This window comes from Protopterus annectens, chromosome 1.part2 (assembly GCF_019279795.1).
Source record: "Protopterus annectens isolate FY-2018-M chromosome 1.part2, PAN1.0, whole genome shotgun sequence".
Taxonomy (NCBI): domain Eukaryota; kingdom Metazoa; phylum Chordata; order Ceratodontiformes; family Protopteridae; genus Protopterus; species Protopterus annectens.
The window spans coordinates 538,364,352-538,387,254 of record NC_056727.1 but is presented as its reverse complement, the minus strand read 5'-3'; the positions used below and the strand labels follow the sequence as shown (position 1 = coordinate 538,387,254).

Here is a 22,903-nt window from a genome sequence, read left to right as displayed (position 1 = left end):
ACCTCACATGACTGTTCTCAAGAGGCATGTCCTCCTGGACTACCAAGCTCTGCAAAATAACATGGCGAATAAGTCCACCTGCCTGACAAACACATGGCATTCTGCTCATGCCATCTTTGATTCTTTGTCACCTAAGCATGGTAGAGTCAAAACCAGATTAGGGTGTGCTGTTTTGGCTTGCATTATTAAGCCTGCTACACAAGATATCAGCCCTCCATGGGAACCTGAACAATTTAAAGAGAGGAGCAAAGTATGGGAGAGAAGAAGGAAGAGGTTTAAGCATACTAAACTCTGGCCACATATGCTGCCATTTTAGTAGAGGAGAAGGGAATGAGACATGACAATAATAATGGTCATACTTCACCATCTATTGTTAAGATAAAAAGCCTACACTACGTTATCATATTTATTCATGGATAGATGCTGGAGTCATAGAATCCAAAAGCTTTTCTTATCGAAAGGGGGGTGTGGTTGGCCCACTTCAGCCGACGACTGGAGAATGCCATTCAGGAGAGCACAGGCACTAGCTTATCACATCCAACTTGTACTGTTTTGACAAAGTGTTAACTGAGGACTAAGTGACTCATTCTAGAATCCATCCATCCACAACTCCCTTTTTCCCATTTTTGCACGTGGGGTCAGGGTGTCACTTCAACAGTAACAATTATCTACAGCCAAGGTTTATACCACTGAGTGGCTAGCCCTGCTACCGTAGTTCTTCCACACACACTTATGGCCAATTTAGAGTGACCAAAACACCAACAGTATGTCTTTGGAATGTGTGAGGAAACCCAAGAGAACACAGGAAGGACATGCAGACTTCTCACAGAAGGCACCACAGTTGAGAATTGAAATGGGGAACCTCTTACTGTGAGGCAACAAATCTGTCTGCTGTGCCACTGTGTTGCCCAAGAATCTAAAACGTCCTGGGCATAAAATCCTTTCAGCCAATGGTAGAGTGGTAGTTGTAGTGACACTTGTTGAATGGTATCTGACTTTTTCAACAGACCCCTGGCATAGGGTTTACAGAAAAAGTTAACTTATTGCTCTAGCTACTTAAAAATGTGTTTCATTACTGGCAATTCTTGTCTGTTTACTGCGAGAGACAAACTGACCTGCCTTTCAAAAAACTACAGTCAGGAATTTACCATAAATGTAAATGTCTGAGTAGATTCACTGTTGCAGTACCGACTCTCTTGGGATTCTTGCCTGCAGAAGCCAGACAATCAGCCTGAATATCATAGCTTTTAATTTCTCTTTCCTGGCCCAGAAGACACCCTCTCCTATCAATGTTAAAGCACTGGTGATATTAAGGGACATCAGCCAGCACCACCTCTAGGCCCTTCTTGCCCTAGCAGTTCAAGAATCTATTACAGAAGCCAGAAAGTACATTAAGTGTCTTCACTGTTGCAGTAATAACTCCTTTGGATTTCTTGCTCTGGAAGCCCTTGGCTGACTCGAATACTACAGACATGTTCCCCTCCTCTAGGCCGAGTGGCTGCCCTCCCTTTTCACATCAGGGTATAAAGGTAGTCCAGTCTGCACCATTTCCTCAGGAGTGCAGCCTAGTCTCCTAACCTTAGGCCAGGGGCACAAAACGCTCATACTTCCCCCAAAATAAGACCTCTGCAAGGGAAACCTGAAAGATGTTCTGCACTAGGAAGAGGACAATCTAAAGGATAGGCATTAAGGTGCCCATCCCAACCCACAGTTGAGAGAGAGGGGAAGGAGGGAGAGGAATTCTACAGCAACAGTGAAGACACTCGAAAATCCACATTTATATTAAGCAGACACAACTGTACCATGTTCATCATGTTTCAATGCTTCAGTAATAACTCCATGGAGTATTCACAAAGCTATAAGATGGAATGTTGAGGATGAAAGTAGGGTGAAGCAAGGAAGCACTGCTAGACTGCACAGGGGAGTCTAGCTTCTGCTCTAGAAAGGGGATAGACTGTAGTGTCTGGTAAAGGTGTGAAGACAGGATGAGGCGGACTTGTTGGCTGTTGGTGAAGCACCCACCAAGAGGAGAAAACGCTGAGAGAAGAAAGGAGCCACTTTTGAGATTTTAAGTATTTTTCCTCTGTTTATTTGCTAAGTTTTTCTGCATAGCCGCCTATTTTGAGCATTTTCTGGCTTGTTAAACTTGATTTCTGCATTAGTAACTGTATTTAGAGCACAACCTAAAGCTGTTTACTGAATTTCCTGTTTGCACTTATTTTTAAAATCGTTTTTTTCTCAAAACTTGCATTTTATCTGTCTTTGGCCTAGCACTCTTGTGTGGGGTCATTTACTGTACTGTTATAACTTGTTGATACTTGTGAACCTCTACTATCTCTGAAAAAAAACAAAAAAAATCTTGCTTTTCCCCCCACTTTTCTGAGATTTAAAAAAGTTCAGCTACAGGCTTGCTGTTCTTGAACTGTTTGTACGTTTCTCGGAGGCCATTTTTTGCTTGGGCTAAAGGGAAGTCTCTCTGTTGATCAGTGGCAGTGAAAAACATTGAGCAGCCTGCCTGCCCCTGTGGGAGTGGTTACTGACTTGAAACTGCAGTTTTATTGGCCATTTTGGGTCAATTCCAAACTCCTTCATCTTCCTCTCTTAAAACCCTCTTTTGCGCATTTTTGTGCATAGCGCAACAGCGGGCAGCGCCGCCTAATTAGGTTTAAACTATTCCTGGCTCCACAAAGTCTGCTCTTCACTTTTTCCCTTAGAACTGCTCTATCTCTCAATTTAAACACCATATTCTCATTCTAAGGCCCTTCACTGGTCCAATTAAGTAATCCTACAAGTTAGCACTATTAAACCATAAGCACTACTTACTCTTATACTCTCTACGATTACCCTCTCCTCTATTGGTCCGTCTTAAATTCAGTTTCCCTATATTACTCTAGCATGTCCAAAGGTCAGTCAATGATTTCCTCTCTAGTCCAGCTGGTGAATCTGGGAATTTTGAGGCAATGTTACAACTGTCTCATGTACACGGACAACCCTCTCCTCCTCCAAACAGGTTCAAATATATGTGAGAGATGCAACTATTTAGCCAAACTGGAGGCTGAGCTCTCTCATCTCAAAACTGGTGTAACCAGTCAGGAGGAGAAGGTAATCTCACACAACACAATTCCAGTATCACATAGTCCCACCACATCAGCGAACCAAACACAAATACACAAAAACATACTCGGAGGCTCTAAATAAAAATCTACCTAAGCAACAGAGACCTCCAAATCAGACATCCAAGCAAACGCTACCTTAAAACAAAACACGCACAACACATAGCCCACAAAGTCAGTGTGCCAAGCAGCCACAGCCCTTAAGGCTGAATAACACACCTGATACTCTTGTAATAGGTGACTCTACTGTCAGACACACTGACGTCCCGCTCACCAGGCTGAATAAAGAGAAGGTCACGGTGAGCTGCCTGTCGGGTGTTAGGATCCGCCACATAACGCAAGCACTCAGGTCACTCCAAAGCAAATACAAATATGACTCAGTCATTGTACATGCTGGTGTGAATGACCTGAGACGTACCTCCTTGGACTACATGAAAAGAGACAGAGGAGCTCTATGATCATGTAACCCAGGCTGGTATGACCCTGACCTTGAGCAGCATCTTACCCTCATCATCTAGAATGATGCCACAGTACAAAGACAAAATGATCGATTTTAACAACTGGCTAAAATTTTGGTGTCATTCAAAGGGGATCCAGTGTCTGTCACAGCCTGGGATGACATGCTCGACAAGCCACGTTGCTTTGCTAGGGACGGCTTGCACCTGTCACCACTGGGCTTTCGGATATTGGCAAAGGCTCTTGCCACCCCATAGTGCCTTTTTTAGGCAAGGCTCAAAAGTCAAACCCACCCCCATAGACAGCACAAGGAACAAGAAAATAAGGGTAATGCTGCTTAACACCAGAAGTCTTAACCTCAAGATGCACGCACTCAAAGCTCTCCTCAGTATGGAGGACATCGATATCTGTGCAGTGACAGAAACCTGGTTCAAGGCTCCAGAGAGCACCCCAGCACTACCAGGCTATACCTCATATCATGCTTTTTGGCCCCAAAACCCAGACCGAACCACAAAAGGAGGGGGACTTTCCATATTTATCAAGGATATCCTCACCTCCAGGTTAGTGGCATTGCACGAAGTATCGGAGACCATCCATGTGCAACTAACAGTGGGCAAGACTGCTTTTCAGTTTATAGCATCCTACAGACCACCCTCTCAAAGTCAGGAATCCCACTCGGCTTTCCTGAAAACATTGGAGAACATGAAGATCTCTCCGAACACCATTATATTGGGCGACTTCAACTATCCAAACATTGACTGGGAGCACTACTCAAGCCCCAGCACCTTAGCCCAAAGGTTCCTGGAAATTATAAACTCAAATGCTATGGAACAACTAGTCACCACTCCCACAAGAGGGGACAACATACTAGACCTGATCATTACCAACATGGGGACTCTATGCTCCACACCAGAAGTATATCCCTCATTGGTAAGATCAGACCATAAATTAATTTCACTGGATGTCCACATCCCGACCCCACCCCCAGCCCAGAAAACCACAGTGAAAAACTTCTCAAAAGCAAACTTCTCACTTCTCAAAACCGAAGTGGAACCATTCAAGGCCCCAGGGCCAGTGGAAACTATGGCCCAAACTGCAGAATCCTATATAAACGCATTCTATGGACATCTCCAAGAATGCATGGATCATGCTATCCCAAACAAAACCAAGACCCAATCATCCAAAGGCAGGCGTCCAGTCTGGTGGACCCCTGCCATAAATAAACTGTACAACAGAAGGAGGAAGCTACTACATGATAGAGCAAAATCCCTAATAGAGAAGGCATCTCTGATCAGTACTAGCAAAAATTTACGATCCCTCATAAAATCCTCCAAGGCCAGCTTTGAGAGAAAAATTGCACAGGACACCAAAGACAATCATAAGGCTTTTTAAGTTATGTTAGGAACCTGGGATGCAACTCCCAGACTTGTTCTGAGTTGATTCTAAATGACAAAAAATACACTGAACCCACAGACATCGCCAATATCCTGGCAAACAGGTTCAGTGCAAACTTCTCCACCCCCCCCCAAAAGAGCAAGTATCTATCCCGGCAGAGGGCTGCCTCCCAAACATCTCTGATGCTCAGGTGAAGGCTGCCCTCTCCAAAGCAAAAAACACTGCGTCCATGGGACCAGATGGCGTCCCAGGTTGCGTCCTACATGAACTCCAAGAGGAACTAATCCCTCAAATAAAACAGCTACACAATCTCAGCCTCACTACAGGATATGTGCCCACAGAATGGCGTACAGCAACAGTGGTCCCACTCCACAAAGGTGGAGCCTCTGCCGGACCCTGGAAACTATCGCCCCATAAGCCTGACTAGCTTAGTCTGCAAGGCTATGGAGAGGATCATCATGGAGCTCATAAACAAAGACATTGGGGACCTACAGACACTAGATCCTACCCAGTTCGGCTTTGTCAAGGGCAGATCCTGCCTTTTGAACCTGGTTGACTTCTTCGAAACAGTCACCAAAGCCATAGATGAAGGCAAGGTAGTCCACACAGCCTATCTGGACCTTGCAAAGGCATTTGACACAATACCCCACTCGGGCATCATAGATAAGCTATCCAGCTTAAATATAAAGCCCTATGTCACAAGATGGGTCGCAAACTGGCTCAAAGACAGAACCCACAGAGTGAGAATTGCTGCAGCCATGTCAGACTCGAAACCAGTCACAAGTGGCATCCCACAGGGTTCTGTCCTGGGACCACTCTTGTTCGGTATATACTTTTCCGAGGTACAGGCAAACGTGGGAGGACAATGGCTCACCAAGTTCGCAGACGACTGCAAACTGGGCGCCATAATCGACTCTCCAGCTGACACAAACATCCTTCAAAAAGGTCTCACAGAGACAGATAACTGGCGCCAGCGCCATGGTTTAAAGCTAAATGCCAAACAAATGTATAGTCATACCCTTTGGCAAAAACAATGTGCCCACAAATTACCACATAGGCGGAAACCCATTAAGTACAGAGAAAGTTATTAGGGACCTGGGGACCCAAGTTGATAGCAATCTCTCCTTTGAAAAAGTACAGTTTTGTACCTACCATAAATGTAGATGTTCGAGTGCTAATACAGCTGCAGTCATAACAGATGGGTTGTCCTGCCGTCAGGCGGGTCCTTGGTCGGCCGAATTCCAAAGTCTAGGTCTGGCGTCTGTTGTCGTCGCTTCTTCCCTGACGTCAGTGCGACAGGGGTATAAAAGAACCAGCAGACACCATTTTCTTCAGTTTTTCTTGCCCCAGATGTCAGGTGCACCCAGAAGGAAGGCAATACATAAAATTTTGTGTAATAAAGCAATGCCATATAATCAAAATACAGTAGTGCAAGCAAATACACCATTAATGAATACCCCAATCAGGTTGTATGAGGAGGTGTTAGCCAATAGGCCTGTCCCAAGAGGGGAAGGAGGGAGGGAAACCTGGACTGCAGCTGTATTAGCACTCGAACATCTACATTTATGGTAGGTACAAAACTGTACTATGTTCATCGTGCATACAGCTGCAGTCATAACAGATGGGTAGAATCCCAAAGCTAAGAAAGGGGTGGTAGGCACTAGGTGGAACTAGGAGGAGCCAGGATGCCCTGCAAGACTGCAGTGGCAAAGTCTGCTCTAGTTTTGGAGTATAATGGTACGTGGTAGTGCTTGGAGAAGGTATGCACAGAACTCCAAGTGGCTGCTTCCAAAATATCTTTGGTAGGAACTCCTCTGAGGAAAGCTGCAGAGGTAGCTGTGGCCCTTGTGGAGTGAGATCTGATGCCTGCAGGTACAGTTTTGCCATGAAAAGAGTAACAAAAGTGTATGCAGTGGGCTATCCATTTTGAGATTGTCCGTTTGGAAATTGGCTTCCCTTGAGCTCCTATAGCATAGGACACAGAGCTGTTCTGATTTTCTGAAAGGCTTTGTTCTGTCCAAATAATAACGCAGTTGTCTGTGGATGTCCAAGGAATGTAGTAATCTCTCCCCTTTGTTTTGAGGATTAGGATAAAAGGTAGGCAAGTGTATAGCCTGATTCAAAGCTACCCTGGATACCACTTTTGGCATTAAAGGAGGGGTTGGTTCGTAAGGAAACTCTGTCCTGATGGAAGATGATAAAAGGCTGCACAGCCATGAGGGCTTGTAGTTCCGATACCCTACGAGCTGAGGTAATAGCCAGAAGGAAAGCTGTTTTCCAGGACAAATATTGCAGATCTGTTGAGGCAGCTGGCTCAAAAGGAGGCAAGGTCTGCTTTTCTAGAATGAAATGGAGATCCCAAGCAGGTATTGGTTGTTTCCTTGGGGGTTTCATATTCTTAGCCCCTCTGAGGAACTGTCTTAAGAGGGGGTGAGAGAATAAGGGTGGATCAGTGTTGTATTCTGCAGAAATGGCTGAGGCATGGATTTTGATGGAGGAGAATGAAAGTCCACTGCTTAGCAGCTCAGCTAGATACTGTAATATTTGAGGTAAATTCAGTTTTCCAGGATTCTGGCCCTTTTTCTCATTCCAGGCACAAAACCGTTTCCATTTTGCGGAGTAAGCTTTTCTAGTAGACGGCCTTCTGGCCTCCAAGATGACATCCTGCACCTCCTTAGAGAGTAGGGTCTGTTGTGATGTTAAGGAATCTTCCATGCTGCCAGATTGAGTGTTTTCAGCTGACTGTGAAGAGTTTTGAAGCTGTGCTGAGTCAGAAGAAGAGGCATTAGAGGTAGGGTCCATGGTGGGGAATGTGTCAGGCTCCTCAGGAGCGGGTACCAGTGTTGTCTTGGCCAGTCTGGAGCAATGAGAATCATCTTTGGTCTGTCTGCTCTGGTTTTTAATAGAACTTTGGGCAGCAGAGGAAGAGGTGGGAAGGCATAAACTGTCATTGTTGTCCAACTGAAAGAGAGCGTCCACTCTCCAGGCCTTTGGATGAAAAATCCTTGAGCAGAATTTTGTCAATTGGTGATTTTTGTGGGAGGCAAAGAGATCTATGTCTGGCCTTCCCCATGCTTGAATTATCTCTGTAAAAACTTGAGGATGCAACTTCCATTCGTGTGGATCTGTCATATTTCTGCTTAGGTTGTCTGCCAGCGTGTTTTCCTTTCCTGGCAAGTACTGTGCTTGAAGTTCGATTTGTAAGTCCAGAGCCATGTTCCAAAGTGACATGGCGAGCCTGCATAGGGGGTATGAATGGGTTCCTCCCTGTTTGTTTATGTACCACATTACTGTGGTGTTGTCTGTCCTTATCAATAGTTGACCTGGATGCAGTAGGTTTTTGAAAGCTATAATAGCATTTATTACTGCTAGCATTTCCTTTTGGTTGATGTGAAGGTGCTTTTCTTTTTGGGACCATTTGCCCTGAATGCACCGATCTGTCATGTGCGCCCCCCAGGCGTAGTCCGAGGCGTCTGTTGTGATGACTTGATTTGCTTGAGGCTTGCTGAATGGGAGACCTGTGTTTGTTTGGCATGCTTGAGCCCACCACAGAAATTCCTTTTAAAGACATGGAATTAGTGGTATTATTGTTTCCAAACTGTGGCTGTGTTGAGACCATAGGTTTTTCAGGTACCATTGAAGTTTCCTCATATGCAGCTTTGCACATGGGATTAGTAGGATGCAAGATGCCATGAATCCCAGAGCCTGCAGGATTTTCCTTGCAGTCAGCCTGGTGAAATTTGCTAGTGTTCTGAAGTATTGAGTTAGTTGCCCCTGCTTCTCTGGCGTGAGGTAGGCCATCTGGGTGTTTGTGTCCAAGTTGGCACCCAGGAAAATTATTTTCCGAGAGGGTATTAGCCTTGATTTCTTTTTGTTGACTGTGTATCCCAGATAATTCAACAACATTATTACATAAGCCAGATGTTTCAGAAGTATGTGCTTTCTGTTCGCTTGGATCAGGCAGTCGTCCAAATAGGGGTATATTTGTATCCCTTGAAGTCTGCAGTAGGCAATTACTGATGCCAGGCATTTCGTGAATACTCTGGGCGCAGTAGATAAGCCAAAGGGCAATGCAGAGAATTGATAATGGGTTGAACCTGCAAGAAATTTGAGGTATCTTCTGCAATTTTGTCTGATTGGGACATGCAGGTATGCCTCCTTGAGGTCCAATGTTACCAGCCAAGACTCCTTGCCCAGCATGGGAAGAAGCTGCTGTAAAGTGAGCATCTTGAATTTTGGTGCAGTAAAAATGTGTTTAGGATGGATAGGTCCAAAATAGGTCTCCAATCTTTTCCCTTCCTTGGTACCAGGAATAGTCTGGAATAAAAACCTTGACCTTGTTCGTGAGCAGGTACCTCTTGAATAGCTTTCATGTCCATGAGATCTGAAATTTGTCTTTGTGCCTCTGCCCTTTGATTGTGTGGCAGGTTTGGCATGCCTCTCATTTTTGGAAGGGTGTGAAAATGGAATCTGTAGCCTCTGTTTATAATGTCCAGGATCCATTTGTCTTTTGTGACAATATGCCAGTTTTTTGAAAATAATGCCAGTTTTCCGCCTAAAGGGGCTGCCATTTGAGCTTTGCTTGGCATGCAAAGGGGAAAGTCATTGGGCTTGCTTTCTGAATGGCTGTGAACTATCCTCACCACCTCTTTGTGTAGGAGCTTGCCATTGTCTGCCTCTAAACGATCCTTGAGATTGCCCTCTGCCCCTCGGGCGCCTGTATCTATCTCTTTGGGGTTTGTCCGTGGCTGGAAAGGACCAATTTTTGGAAGGCCAATTTCTACTGAAACGTGGAGGTTGTACCTGTAGAAAATCTTTCACTGTTTGCATTGATTTAGCCTTTTCCTCCATTTTCTTTAATACCTCCTCAGCATTAACACCAAATACATCCTTATAAAGAGGGGCATCTAGTAATTTAGCTTTGACATGATCTGGTAAGGTTTGTTCCTTGAGCCAGGCATGTCTACGTATCACTGATCCTGTAACAGCAGCTCTACATGAGGCCTCTAGAGCATCAAAACCACATTGCATGGTATGTTTACCCACTTGTTCTGCGCTATGCATCAAATCCTGCAACTCCAAGTCTGGTTGTTCAGGTTGTGACATTTTACTTCTCAGTTGTGCTAACAGAAACTGTTGGTACTTTAGCATATGGAACTGGCAGTTTAATGCCCTCATGGTTAAGGTGGCCGAGGTATATACCTTTTTTCCCCACCTTTCTAAGGATCTGGAATCTCTCTCGGAAGGTAATGGATTTTTAGCAGTGGACGCCTTAATTCCCTTGGGGCCCTGTGAGATAGTTTCTGGGTCAGCCGCATGCCTTTTGTATAAAAATTGATGTGAGTCAGGAACCCGGTAGTACCTGTCAGGCTTGACTGGGGCTGGAGGTAAAGAATCCGGGTTAAGGCAGGCCTCCGAGTACACATCATCTAGTATGTCTAAGACAGGAGGTATAGTCAGAGGCCTGTGCTGAGGTAGCAAGAGAAAATCCCTGAGCCTTTTCTTGGAATCTGAGAACTCTTGGTCTTCCCAGTGAAAGTGTTCCCTTAAGGTATGCAAGGTTTCCCCAAATGAGTAATCCTCTGGGGGAGAGACAGAGGGAATGGACTCCTCTGCATCAGAATCTTCAAAAGGGGAGTAAGAATGTTCCTGTTCATCAGAGTGCTCTGATATAATGGAGGCCTGGTCAGAGGAGGGGGATTCTTCCTCCACTCTGGGCCTTTGGTCCGGGGGGGCGGGGTTGAGAAGCCCTGATAAGAGTAATTAAATCCTCAGCCATTTTAAGCATCTGTTTTTTAGGCATGGGGCCCTGGAGATGGGCCCTGTGTAGCTTGTCTCTTAGAATGCATGGCTGCTTTAGACTTAGTGAAAGCCTTGATGGAAAAAGAAGAGGAAGGTCTGAAGACACCTTGAGAGGAGGCAGACCTGTCTACATTTTGAGATTCACCACCAAGAGTGGCTTCGGTATCTGTAGTCGAGGTGTGGGCCGAGGAGCCTGCGACCTCGGGCACAGAAGACACCGCCAATGAAGTGTCGTCGGTAGTCAGGGGCTGCATAGGCGCCTCGCTGAGAACCGGACCACCTGTAGTTGGCTTTGGCGTGGTGTCGGTAGAGGCCACGGACCTCGTGTGTTGGTCCTTATCTCTGCGTTTTTTAGACAAAACTGGAGTCTGAGTATCCGACGACATAATATAGTTAAATTTTTTGCCAAAATAATGCTGGGCGAACTCCGCCCGACGCTTAATGGTGCGTTTATTGAATGTAGCACAAAAACGACAGACCGAGACGTCGTGGTCTGGGCCTAAGCAAGGAATACAGAGGGAATGAAAATCCTTATGCAGTATTTGCTTCCCACATGAAATACAATTATTAACTTTGTCTGACATCGGTCTGAGGCAAGAAAAGTTTCCCCAACGGGGTACTTCGCTTTTAAGAAGACTTCGGTTGCAAAATTTTCGTAATTTCAGGAGCTGGCCGACCGGCACTTGCGAACTGCTTCTGCTTCAGGCACCGCGCGGCAAGAAAGACTGAAGAAAATGGCATTGGCTGGTTCTTTTATACCCCTGTCGCACTGACGTCAGGGAAGAAGCGACGACAACCGACGCCGGACCTAGACTTTGGAATTCGGCCGACCGAGAAACCGCCTGACGGCAGGACAACCCATCTGTTATGACTGCAGCTGTATGCACGATGAACATCCACACTGCCAAAGTGGTTAGAAAGACCTTCTACATAGCCCACCTCATCACGAAGGGTTTCACATCTAGATCAAGAGAGGTAATCGTGCCCCTTTATTCATCCCTCATCAGGCCCATCATAGAATACAATGCCCCTTTTGGGATGTACCTTACCCGACACCTCCAGCAATTAGAAAGACCCCAAAAGTATCTCACCAAGAGGATCAAGGGTCTCAAACAGATGCCATATGCTGCTTGGTTAAAAAAAACTCCAGCTCTACTCAGTTGCATACCGCCTACTTAGAGGCGATCTATGCCTGACATACAAAGCTATTAATGGACATGCTCCACCTCAGTAAATCTAAATCCCTTAGAGCCACACGCTCGAGGGACTTGAACCTCAGCACAGAAATAAATAGAACTTGCTGGAGGGACAGGTTCATAACCCAGAGGCTCCCTTCGCTCTGGAATAGAATTCCAGTTCATGTGAAGCAGAGCACCTCACTGAATCGCTTCAAGAAGAATCTCGATAGGTGAATGGGGGGATCGTAGGTTTGTCCTAGGGATTACTCCCGTGTCACTATTAGACAGAGGCACAGTAAACTAAACCTTAAAAAGGGCACAGTATACTCAAATCAAGGGGTGGCGTAAGCCATACAGAAATCGGGCTAAGCTTATAATTGCCCTAGGGCAGATAGCCTAGTATGAACCTATGAACCTGCAGTATTTCATTGGTGGACACCCACTGCTGAAGGCAGTTGTAGTGGCTAAGGCTCTAGTGTAACGTGTTCTAATTTAAAGTTGCAGCTGCTTCCAGTGGTAGCTACAGCAAAATTTGATATAGTTGGAGATCCACTTTGGGAATACTCAGCAAAGGCCAAAAACAGTTGGGAGTTAGGACAAAAAGTAGGGGTGGCTTGTATGGTTTGATTCAGAGAGATTTCAGTGACTTCCTTAGGCATAAACGATGGATTGGCTCTCTAAGATACTAAGTCCAGTTGGAATCTGAGAAGGGGTTCTTCATACATCAGAGCTTATAACTCAAGAGATTCTCCTAGCTGATGTGACGGCCACTTATAATGCAGTTTTCTAGGTTAAGAACTTTATATCTGATGATACTGCTAGTTCAAAGGGTGGGAGAGTAAGCTTCTCCAAAACAAAGCTGAGGTCCCAGAAAAGTGCAGGTGTTCTCCTTGGGGTCTGAGGTGGACGATACCCTTAAGGAACTGTTTCATCATAGGGTTAGAAAATAGAGGAGGGCTGCATGGGCATGTAGGCAGATATTACACAAGCTTGAATTTTAATGGTGCAGTAAGAGTGCCCTTTTCTAAACAGCTCAGCCAGGTAAGACAGCACCAAAAGTAGTTTTGTTGACGAAGGTTGATAAGCCTTGGAATGGCACTACGCAATAAATCTCTTCTACTGTGAGATACACAATTTCCATGTACTGGGCTTTCTGGCCTCTCTCAGAATAGCTAGGACATCCTTGTCTATTAACTGTCCCTGAGGAATAAGGATCAAATCATTCATGCTGTTAGCCTCAGGCTGATCAAGCCGGGTTATACAGTGGTTCCTCCTTTCTGTGTCAACAGGTCCACCTTCTGTGGGAGCAGCCATGGCTCCTGTCTGCTCATGGTGTGTAACAGGGGGAACCGATGCCGCCTTGGTCAAATGAATGCAATTAGGATCACCTCCAGCCCTTTCTCCCTGATTTTTATTAGTAACCTGGGGATGGGATGTAGGGGACAGAAAGCTAGACCTGACCATGGGAAGATGATGATGCCCACCTTCCTGGCCTTGCAGTCTTTGGCCCTTGTGCAAATCTTTTTTTGAGTTGCCTTTTCTTTGGAGGCAAAAAAAAAAATCTATTTCTGGCACATGTAGTAAGTCTTGTGAAAAATATTGTTCTGCATCCACTCATATGGTCTGACACTGACCTGCTCAGGTAGTCTTACCAGACTGTTGCTTTCTTCTGGCAGGTAGTATGCTATGAAGTACAGTCCCACGTCTTGTGTCCCTTCTAATAACTACATGGCTAGGCAGCAGACAGAATAAGAGTGGGTACCTCTTTGTTTGCTTATGTACCACATAATCATGGTGTTGTCCTGTTTTTATCAAAACAGTGCCTGGTTTCCACAAATTTGTGAATGCCATCATGCTCCTCAGCACTGCTAACATTTCTTTCTGATTGATGTGGCTATGGACAATTGTCTCCCACTGACCCTGCATTTGAAGATCACTTGAATGGGCACCTCAGGCTAGGTCTGAGACCATCACCTGATTTTCTGGCTGGTATTGTAGAAGAACACCCTTGTTTAGAAGACAGGCCTCTATGCAACACAGAATTTTCTTTTTCAGGCACGAGAGAAGTTTTATCACTTCAAAGGTTGTTGGTGCTGGCACTACACATGTTTGAGGTACCACTGGACTTTTCTCATGTGGAGCCTGGCAAAGAGAATCATTAAGATGCAGGAGGCCATGTACCTCCAAACCCAGAGGATCTTTCTGGCTGTCACAGATACCTGATGAAGCAAGGATTGGAAGTATTGAGTCAGGAAAACTATTTTCTCTTGTGGAAAGGACATCTGATTGTCTGTGTCTTAAAGGGCATCCCAGAGAGGGAGTCAGATTTGACTTCTTTATATTAAGGGAGAACATCAAGCTTGAAAAGACAGTCCTTGGTTAGGTAGAGGAATACTCACAGTTCCTTCACAGATTATGCCTAAATTAGGTTGTCGTCTAGACAGGGTTTGATTTGGAGGACTTTTGCCCTGCAACAGGCAACTACTGGAACCAGACATTTTATGAAGACAGCTCAGCCAGGTAAGACAGCACCAAAAGTAGTTTTGTTGATAAGCCTTGGAATGGCACTACGCAATAAATCTCTTCTACTGTGAGATACACAATTTCCATGTACTGGGTTTTCTGGCAAGACAAGCCAGAGGGCAATGCAGAGAAAGTACAGTTGTGTACACTTACCATAAATGCAGATGTTCGAGTGTAGTCACTGTTGCAGTCATCACACGGGTTATCTGCCTGCAGGTAGCCCTCAGTCGGCCCGAATACCAGAGTCTTGGCATTTCTGTGTCGGATGCTGCTGCCTCTTCCATGACGTCAGGACATCAGGGGTACAAAACATGCAGCAGACGCCATTACATCAGATTTTCTTGCCCCAGATGTCAGAAGCCCCCAAAATAGGACGCAATTACATGGTGTGAAACACTTCCAGTAAAACGTAAATACCATGGCCATAAGATATGGCCAAAAAGAGGATAGGTAAAAAGTCTAGAAAAGCCAGGGGGGCTGGAGGGAGGGTAACCAGGACTGCAACAGTGAATACACTCGAACATCTACATTTATGGTAAGTGTACACAACTGTACTATGTTCTTCGTGTTTCACTGTTGCAGTCATCACACTTGGGTTGATTCCCAAAGCTGAGTAAGGGTGGAGGCAGTCAACAAGAATTAGGGCTGGTTAGCAGGCCTTGTAAGACTGCAGAGTCAAATCCAGCTCTTGATTTAGAAAAGTCCGGTAAGTGGCAATGCTTGATGAAGGTGTGCGGCAATGCTTGATGAAGGTGTGTACAGAACTCCAGGTTGCAGTTCCCAGGATGTCCTTGGTAGGGATTCCCCTGAGAAATGCTGTAGAAGCTGAGGTAAGCCCTAGTGGAATGTGTTCTGATCCCCTGTGGGGTATGTTTTCCATGGTGTTCGTAGCAGAAATTGATGCAGAGTGCTATCCATTCGGAAATGGTTTGCTTTGAAATGGCCTTGCCCTCTGCCCCTGTAACAAAGCTGACTAGCAGCTGGTCAGATTTTCTGAAAGGCTTAGTCCTGTCAAAGTAGAACTTGAACTGTCTGTGCACGTCCCAGGAGTGCCGGATCCTCTCCCTTTTATTCTGAGGATTAGGGAAAAAGGTTGGTAAATGGATAGATTGGTTTAAAGCCCCACTGGATACCACCTTGGGAATAAATGATGGGTTAGTCCTGATGGAGACCCTGTCAGCCTGGAAAATAAGGAAGGGTTCCACAGCCATTAGTGCCTGTAGCTCAGACACTCTTCTTGCTGAAGTGAAGGCTAGAAGTATGTCCGTTTTCCAAGAGAGGAATTTTAACTCTGCTGTAGCAGCAGGTTTAAAAGGGGGAAGCGTGAGCTTCTCTAGTGCAAGGTTAAGTTCCCAGGCAGGGGTGGGAGCTCTCCTCGGGGATCATAAATAGTTAGCTCCTCTCAGGAACTGTTGGATCAGAGGGGGAGAAAAGAGAGGTGGCTCCCTATTGTAATGAGCTGAGAAGGCCGAGGCCTGAATATTAAATGATGAGAAGGAAGGGCCTTTGTGGAGCAGCTCTGCTAAGTAATCTAGAATTAGAGGTAAGGAGGGCACGGCAGTGTCCTTTCCTAGAGACTGGCTCCAAGAACAGTATCTTTTCCATTTTTCTGAATAGGATTTCCTAGTACTAGACCTTCTGGCCTCAAGGGCGACATCCAGCACCTGTTTGCCGAGGGTGCTGGTGGTGTGTTCAGGGAATAAGCAAGGCTGCAAAGTTCATAGTTTGCAGCTGAGGATGCAAAATCTGTCCCTCCTGCTGGGATAGCAGGGGGGGGGGGGTCTGATGTAGGTGCCAGGGTGGCACTGCTGTCAAACTGCGTAGGAGTGGGTACCAGTGCTGGCGTGGCCAATCTGGTGCAATGTCTGTCCTGCTTGATCTCGAGTAGTACTTTTGAGAGGAGGGGCAGAGGGAGAAAGGCATAAATTGAGAGGTTTTCCCATGTAAAGGATAGGGCATTCACTCGCCATGCTTGGCTGTGGGGATTTCTGGTACAAAATTTGCTCAACTGATGGTTTTAGGGGGAGGCAAAGAGGTCCAGCTCTGGTGGTCCCCACCTGTTGATTAGTAGAAGTTTGAAGGAGTTGGGTTCCAGTTTCCACTCGTGTGGGTCCAGTAGATTTCTGCTTAAGTCGTCTGCCAGTGAATTTTGTTTGCCTGGCAGGAATTGAGCTTGCAGGTGCACTTGGTTGCTCAAGGCTGTGTTCCACAGGGCCATGGCTAACCTGCAGAGTGGGTAGGAATGAGTTCCCCCCACTTGTTTATGTACCACATAACTATAGTGTTGTTTGTCCTTATCAAGAGTTGTCCTGGAAGGATAAAGGTATTTGAAGGCTGTCAGAGCATTCTGTACAGGTAACATTTCTTACTGATTGATGTGCAGGTGAATTTGTCCTGGGCTCCATGGCGTTGAATGCATTTGCCTGCCATGTGAGCCACCCATACATAGACTGATGTGCCTGTTGTCAGGATTTGGGCGGCGAGGGGTTGAGTGAAAGGAAGTCCCTTGCTGTGGTTGCAAGCCTCTGCCCACCAAAGGAACTCTGCCCTTAGAGAAGGAATGATAGGAATCAGTGTTTCCAAGTCCTGAGAGTGTTGACACCAGAGACTTTTTAAGTACCACTGAAGTTTCCTCATATGCAGTCTTGCATATGGAATTAGTAGACTGCATGAGGCCATGAATCCTAGGGCTTGCAGTAGTTTTCTTTGCAGACAGCTACATCTTGGTGGCCAGTAGTTCGTCAAATGAACCTGCTTTTCTGGATTGAGGAATGCCATCTGGGAGGTTGTGTTCAAGCTTGCTCCCAGGAATACAATCTGTTGGCTGGGCACCAGATGTGATTTATTTCCGTTGATGGTGTACCCCAGAGAAGTCAGAAGTGTCTTAACAAATTCCAGATGCTGAAGTAGCAATTCCTGACTGTCCGCCTGAATCAGGCAATTATCCAAGTATGGGTAAATTTGAATATTTCTCTGCCTGCAGTATGCAATGGTTGGAGGCAGGCACTTTGTGAATACCCTGGGCGCAGTAGATAAGCCAAAGGCAGGTGCAGAGAACAGACAGTGCATAGAGCCTACCCTAAAACGTAGGTTTTTCCTGCAAGATTCCCTTATGGGGATGTGTAGATCAGCTTCTTTTAAGTCTAGGGTGACTAGCCAGGAGTCCTTGGCTAGCATAGGAAGCAGCTGTAGTAGTGTAAGCATTCTGAACTTTGGGACCACCCAGGAGGTGTTGAGAATGGACAGATTCAGGATAGGGCGCCATGAGCTCTCTTTTCTGGGCACCAGGAACAGTCTGTAATAGAACCCCTGTCCCCATTGCTCTATTGAAACAGGTTAAAAAGCCCTGAAACTGAGAAGAGAAAGTACTTGCTTTTGAGCCTCTGCCCACTGGTTTGAAGGAAGGTCTGGCAACCTGCATGGGGCTGGCAGTGAGAGGGAATAGAATATGCATCCCAAGGATACAATGCTTAGGACCCATTGGTCCTGGGTAATGGACATCCCATTTTTTTGCAGTACAAGTACTTGGGCGTGGCCAGGAAAGATGACAGATAAGTCATTGTGAACTTATTCCACAAGGGGGCGGCTTACCACTCCTGGTTTTTGAGGTGGGAGCACTCCATTGCTTAGATCTCTGCATACCCTGAGACTGTAGCCTTGGTGGTCTGCTGCCACTGGGCTCAAACTGAAACGTCCTGAGAGGGTCTGGAAAGGGCCAGTTTTTAGAAGGCCAATGCCTACTGAATCTAGGTGGCTGTACCTGCAAGAAATCTTTAACAGTTTGCATAGATTTAGCTTTTTCCTCCATCTTTTTAAGAACAACTTCTGCTTTTGTGCCAAACAAACATTCCTGGTTTAATGGAGCATCTAGTAATTTTGCTTTGACATGGTCTGGCAAGGTTTGTTCCTTCAGCCAAGCATGCCTTTTCAGTACAGTCCCATTGACAGCAGCCCTGCGAGATGCTTCTAAGGCATGAAAGCCACACAGCAAAATATGTTTACTAACTTGGTTTGCAGAATGCCTCAACTCTTGTGAATCTTTATTCTCTGCACAATCTGGAAGCAACAACATTTTCTGTTTAATTAGTTCCATAATATGCTGCTGGTACTTCAACAAGTGAAACTGGCAATTTAAAGCCCTTATGGCAAGAGTTGCAAAGGTCTATACCTTCTTACCCCATCTGTCTAAAGCTCTAGACTCCCTGTCCGAAGGGATAGGGTTTTTGGCTGTAGTAGCCTTAATACCTTTAGGTCCGTGGGAAAAGGTCTCTGGATCCACAGTGGGATTCTTAAAAAGAAATTTGTGAGAGTCAGGTACTCTGTAGTACCGGTCAGGCTTTCCAGGAGCTGGTAGTAAAGTATCAGGAGTAAGACTGGATTCCATGAAGACATCATCTACAATAACCAGGACAGGGGGTATAGCTAGAGGCCTGTGCCGAGGAAAGACTAAAAATTCTCTGAGTCTTTTTGGACTGTGGGTAGTCCTGGCACTCCCAGCAGAAATGCTCTCTTAAGGTATGCAAGGTTTCATCAAAAGAGAAGTCCTCTGGAGGGGAGGCAGAAGGAATGGATTCCTCTGCATCAGAGTCCTCATAGGTAGATAAGGGAATGTCCTGGTAATCAGAGGGACCAGAGCCATCGGACTCACGGCCTGTAGAATCAGAAGGAAAATCAATCCTTTGTCTTACAGAGGGGGAAGGCTGGCTTCCCCTAATTAAAGTTATAAGGTCTTCAGCCATTCTAAGCATTTGTTTATGTGGCATGGGGGCTTGAGCATGCGCTTTACTGGTCAGTTTTCTAGGCGTAGTGCAAACTCTGGGCCTGAGAAACTCGATAGTTTTAGTCAAAAACGAAGATGTCAGTTTAATACGAACATCGGAAGGTCGGAATACACCCTCAGAAGCCGGTGCCTGCACAGCGGCTCCGGACCCATCCAAGGTAGACACATCCGCAGGTTCCATAGTCGAAGAAGCATCTTGCGGCATGCCGGACGCCGAATGGGTCTCAGCAGAGGCCTGCGAATCTGCAGAAGCAGGTATCAGGGGCTGCAAAGGCACCTCACTGAGCACCGGCCTATGCGGTCTTTATCCTTTACGGTTTTTTCCCCCGGAAGATCAGTAGTCGGACGGCTTGACAAAGCCATTTCAAAATACGGAGAGCGAAAGAATTTAGTGACAAAGGTAGCCCGACGACGAACAGTTCGGGCATTAAAAAGGGCACAAAACCTATAGCAAGGAACATCGTGGTCTGGGCCTAAACAGGTGACGCAGTAAGAGGGAAAATCTCCGTGAGGTATTTGCTTTCTACAGGCAAGACAATTGTTAACTTTTTCAGACATCTGTTAGAGCAAGAAAAAAGGATCCCCAATGGGGTACTTAGCTTTAGAAGACTTCGGGTCTGAAACTCGAACAATGAAAATTTCAGACAGCGGCCGACCGGCACTTGCGAACTGCTTCTGCTTCGGGCTCCCGCACGGCAAGAAAAGCTGATGGAATGGCATTGGCTGCATGTTTTATACCCCTGACGTCCTGACATCATGGAAGAGGCGACAGCATCCGATGCAGAAATCCCAAGACTCTAGTATTCCGGCTGACTGAGGGCTACCTACAGGCAGATAACCCAAGTGTGATGACTGCAACAGTGAAACACAAAGAACATCTGACAATGGCTCCCACCTGCTCTGAAGAGGTGGTACCTCCTGTGAAGTTTTGCCATGGGGTTATGGAGGCAAGCATCTTTTAGATCTAGCATCACAGTGTAAGCCTGGGGAGAAAGCATGGGCAGGAGTTTCGGAATGGTTAAGATTTTGAATTTGGGAACCAACACAAACTTGTTTAGCCTTGATAAGTCTAGCATGGGTCTCCAGGTTCTTTCTTTTCTTGGTACTAAGAAAAGCCTTGAGTAGCACCCGGTGCCTCTTTCCTTCCTCCTGACTGGTTCTATGGAGGTCCGGTCTAGTAATAGGCTACTCTGCACCCAAGTCTCTCTGAGTTGATTTTTTGGACCTGATGATATGGCTGTGGGCCTTGGGAGAGAGGCAAACTGAAGTCAGCCTTCCTGACGTAATAATATGTTTGACCTAAATGTCCTGGGTAATGTCTAGCCACCTGTCTAGATATATGGGAAAGTCTGCCTCCTAGCTTTGAAGGTGGGGAAAGGGTTGGGGTGGGACTTTTGGGATAGGGAACAGGAATGTGCCTGGTTGAGTCATGGCTGCTCCATGTTGGGTCCCTGCAGGGTCTGCTAGGCTTAGTTCCTTCATCTGCTCGTCATCTTGTCGTTTCTGTTGCACATCCTTCATGGTTTTCCTTCCTCTTTGCCTAGGTTGGGAGGTAAGAAAGAACTAGGACTTGGTAGGGTAATGCTTATTAAGCCTTGGTGGCTGAACTTGGAAAAGGTCCTTTACAGTCTGCAGGGACTTAGTCTTGCCCTCCATTTTTTTTTAAACGTAGGTCTTGGGATCCTTGTCAAAGACTGCATCAAGAACTTCTTGAACTTGACAGAATTAACATGCTCAGGAAAGGGCTGTTTGCTAAACCAAGTATGTCTTTAGATAAGAGAACCCAGAAATGGCTGTCCAAGCTAGATGCTTCTAAACCATCAAAGCTGCAATACAAAGAATGTTTTGCAACCTGAGAACAAGAGTTGCAGAGATCTAACAATTCTTTGGCGAGAGCTCTAGCCTCCATCCCCTCTACCTATTCTTTCATCTGGTACAGGACAATCTCCTGCAATTTAACCAAATGAAACTGACACCTGAAAGCTCTCATGACCAGGGTGGCTGATGTGTATACTTTTTTGCCAAATCTATCCAGGGTCCTACCCTTTTTCTCATTAGACAAGGAGTTTCAAGAGGCACTGCCTCTGGGTCCCTTCAGAATAGAGGAAACTAACTTGGGGTCAGCCACTGGGTTGATAAAAAGGTGCCTGTGAGAGTCCAGAACCTTACAGAAACAGTCTGGCTTCCTAGGAGCAGGTGGTTGGGAGTCAGGCTGCAACAGACAGTCAAGAATGATATCATTCACAACCTCTTGGACTGGAGGGATGGCCAGAGGTTTCTGTTCAGGAAGCATAAGAAATTCTCTCTTTGCTTAGATTGGGGGTATATCCTGAGCCTCTTCGGTGACGAACCCACTCATTTTATGGAGCATCTCCTCAAATGTAAAGACCTCAGGTGGTGATGCTAAAGCAAGATTTTTATTTGACACTGAATCAGTATATGAACGAGAAGAAATATGACCTACACATGTCAACTCATCCTCACCGGAGCTAAAAGAATCGCTGGACTCTTGGGGGGGGGGGGGGGGGGGGCACTCTTCCTTTTGATTTTTTGCCTGGACTTATAAGATCCTCAGCCAGCATGATAAATCCTGCAGGCAGACCTGGTGTTTGAGAGATCCAGAAGGTCCAACTTAAGGCAAGCTGGATACAGCCTTAAGTTCGGCCTTGGGCAGGGATTTAGGTGTGGAGTGGGATATACTCAAGCCAGGCTGTGGGCAGGTGCCCATAGCTTGCGTCCAGTCACTTGAAGATTCTCCTCCCAAACAGGCCATTCCACCCTACTCCCTTGCTAGTTTTTGAACCGAAGTCTGAAGCTGATACCTGCACAGTGACCATAGACCCATCTGACATCCCAAGGCCTTCTGCTTACATGGGCATCAAGGAGACTGAAGGTATATCCAACTCTAAAAGGGTCTCAGTAAAGGCCTCAGTCATATGTTCCATCAGTGGAGGGGACTGTGAAAGCATTATGCCTCCTTCAACAATCACAAACCTGGGTGGGCTGATTGATGACAATCTACTACAGTCTGCAAAGCTAACTGTTTCAGATGCTGCTTCTTTTACTTACAATGAAACTCGAGTTTGGCATGACCAGAGGAAGTTATAGTGTGCGTGGCCCCCTGATGCTCCCTTTCTTTCTCAAAGAATTTCTCTAGCAATTCCTCTTAATGCTTGACTGACCTAGAATTAAAGGCACACTTGGGACAGGTGGGTCCACTGCGCTCCAGACACAGGCAACAAAGACAAAGAGTATGAAAGTCCCAGTTTGGAATTTGTTTCCCACACTCTTAAGTATTTGTTTTGGCAACTGACATCTAACAAAACAGTACACAATAATAAAGAAAACAATTCCACCCAAAGGGGTACTTAGCTTTGTCTGTGCTCTAAACTCTGGCTTTGGATTGACCAACAGCACTAATAAACTGTACTGGGCTCTGATGACAATAAAGAACTGAAAAAATTACTCCAGTCTATGACTCTTATAACCCTGATGTCCTAAAGCAGGGGGAAGTAGTCCAACAGGCTTGGTGGAGGAAAATGTCTCTGGTATTCAGGCCAGCCAAGGGCTCCCACAGCAGGAAATCCCAAGGAGTTATTAATGCAATGGTGAAACAAACAACATGACTCAAAGAATAACCCATATCAGACGGAAGA

At 45.9% G+C, this 22,903-nt stretch overlaps 1 protein-coding gene across 1 annotated transcript in view; it reads right to left on the bottom strand.

Annotated features, from left to right (window-relative positions):
* The window catches only part of SRSF7 (serine and arginine rich splicing factor 7), a gene marked incomplete in the record, with an annotated part of 475,568 nt that overhangs the window by 150,405 nt on the left and 302,260 nt on the right, over positions 1-22,903 (bottom strand).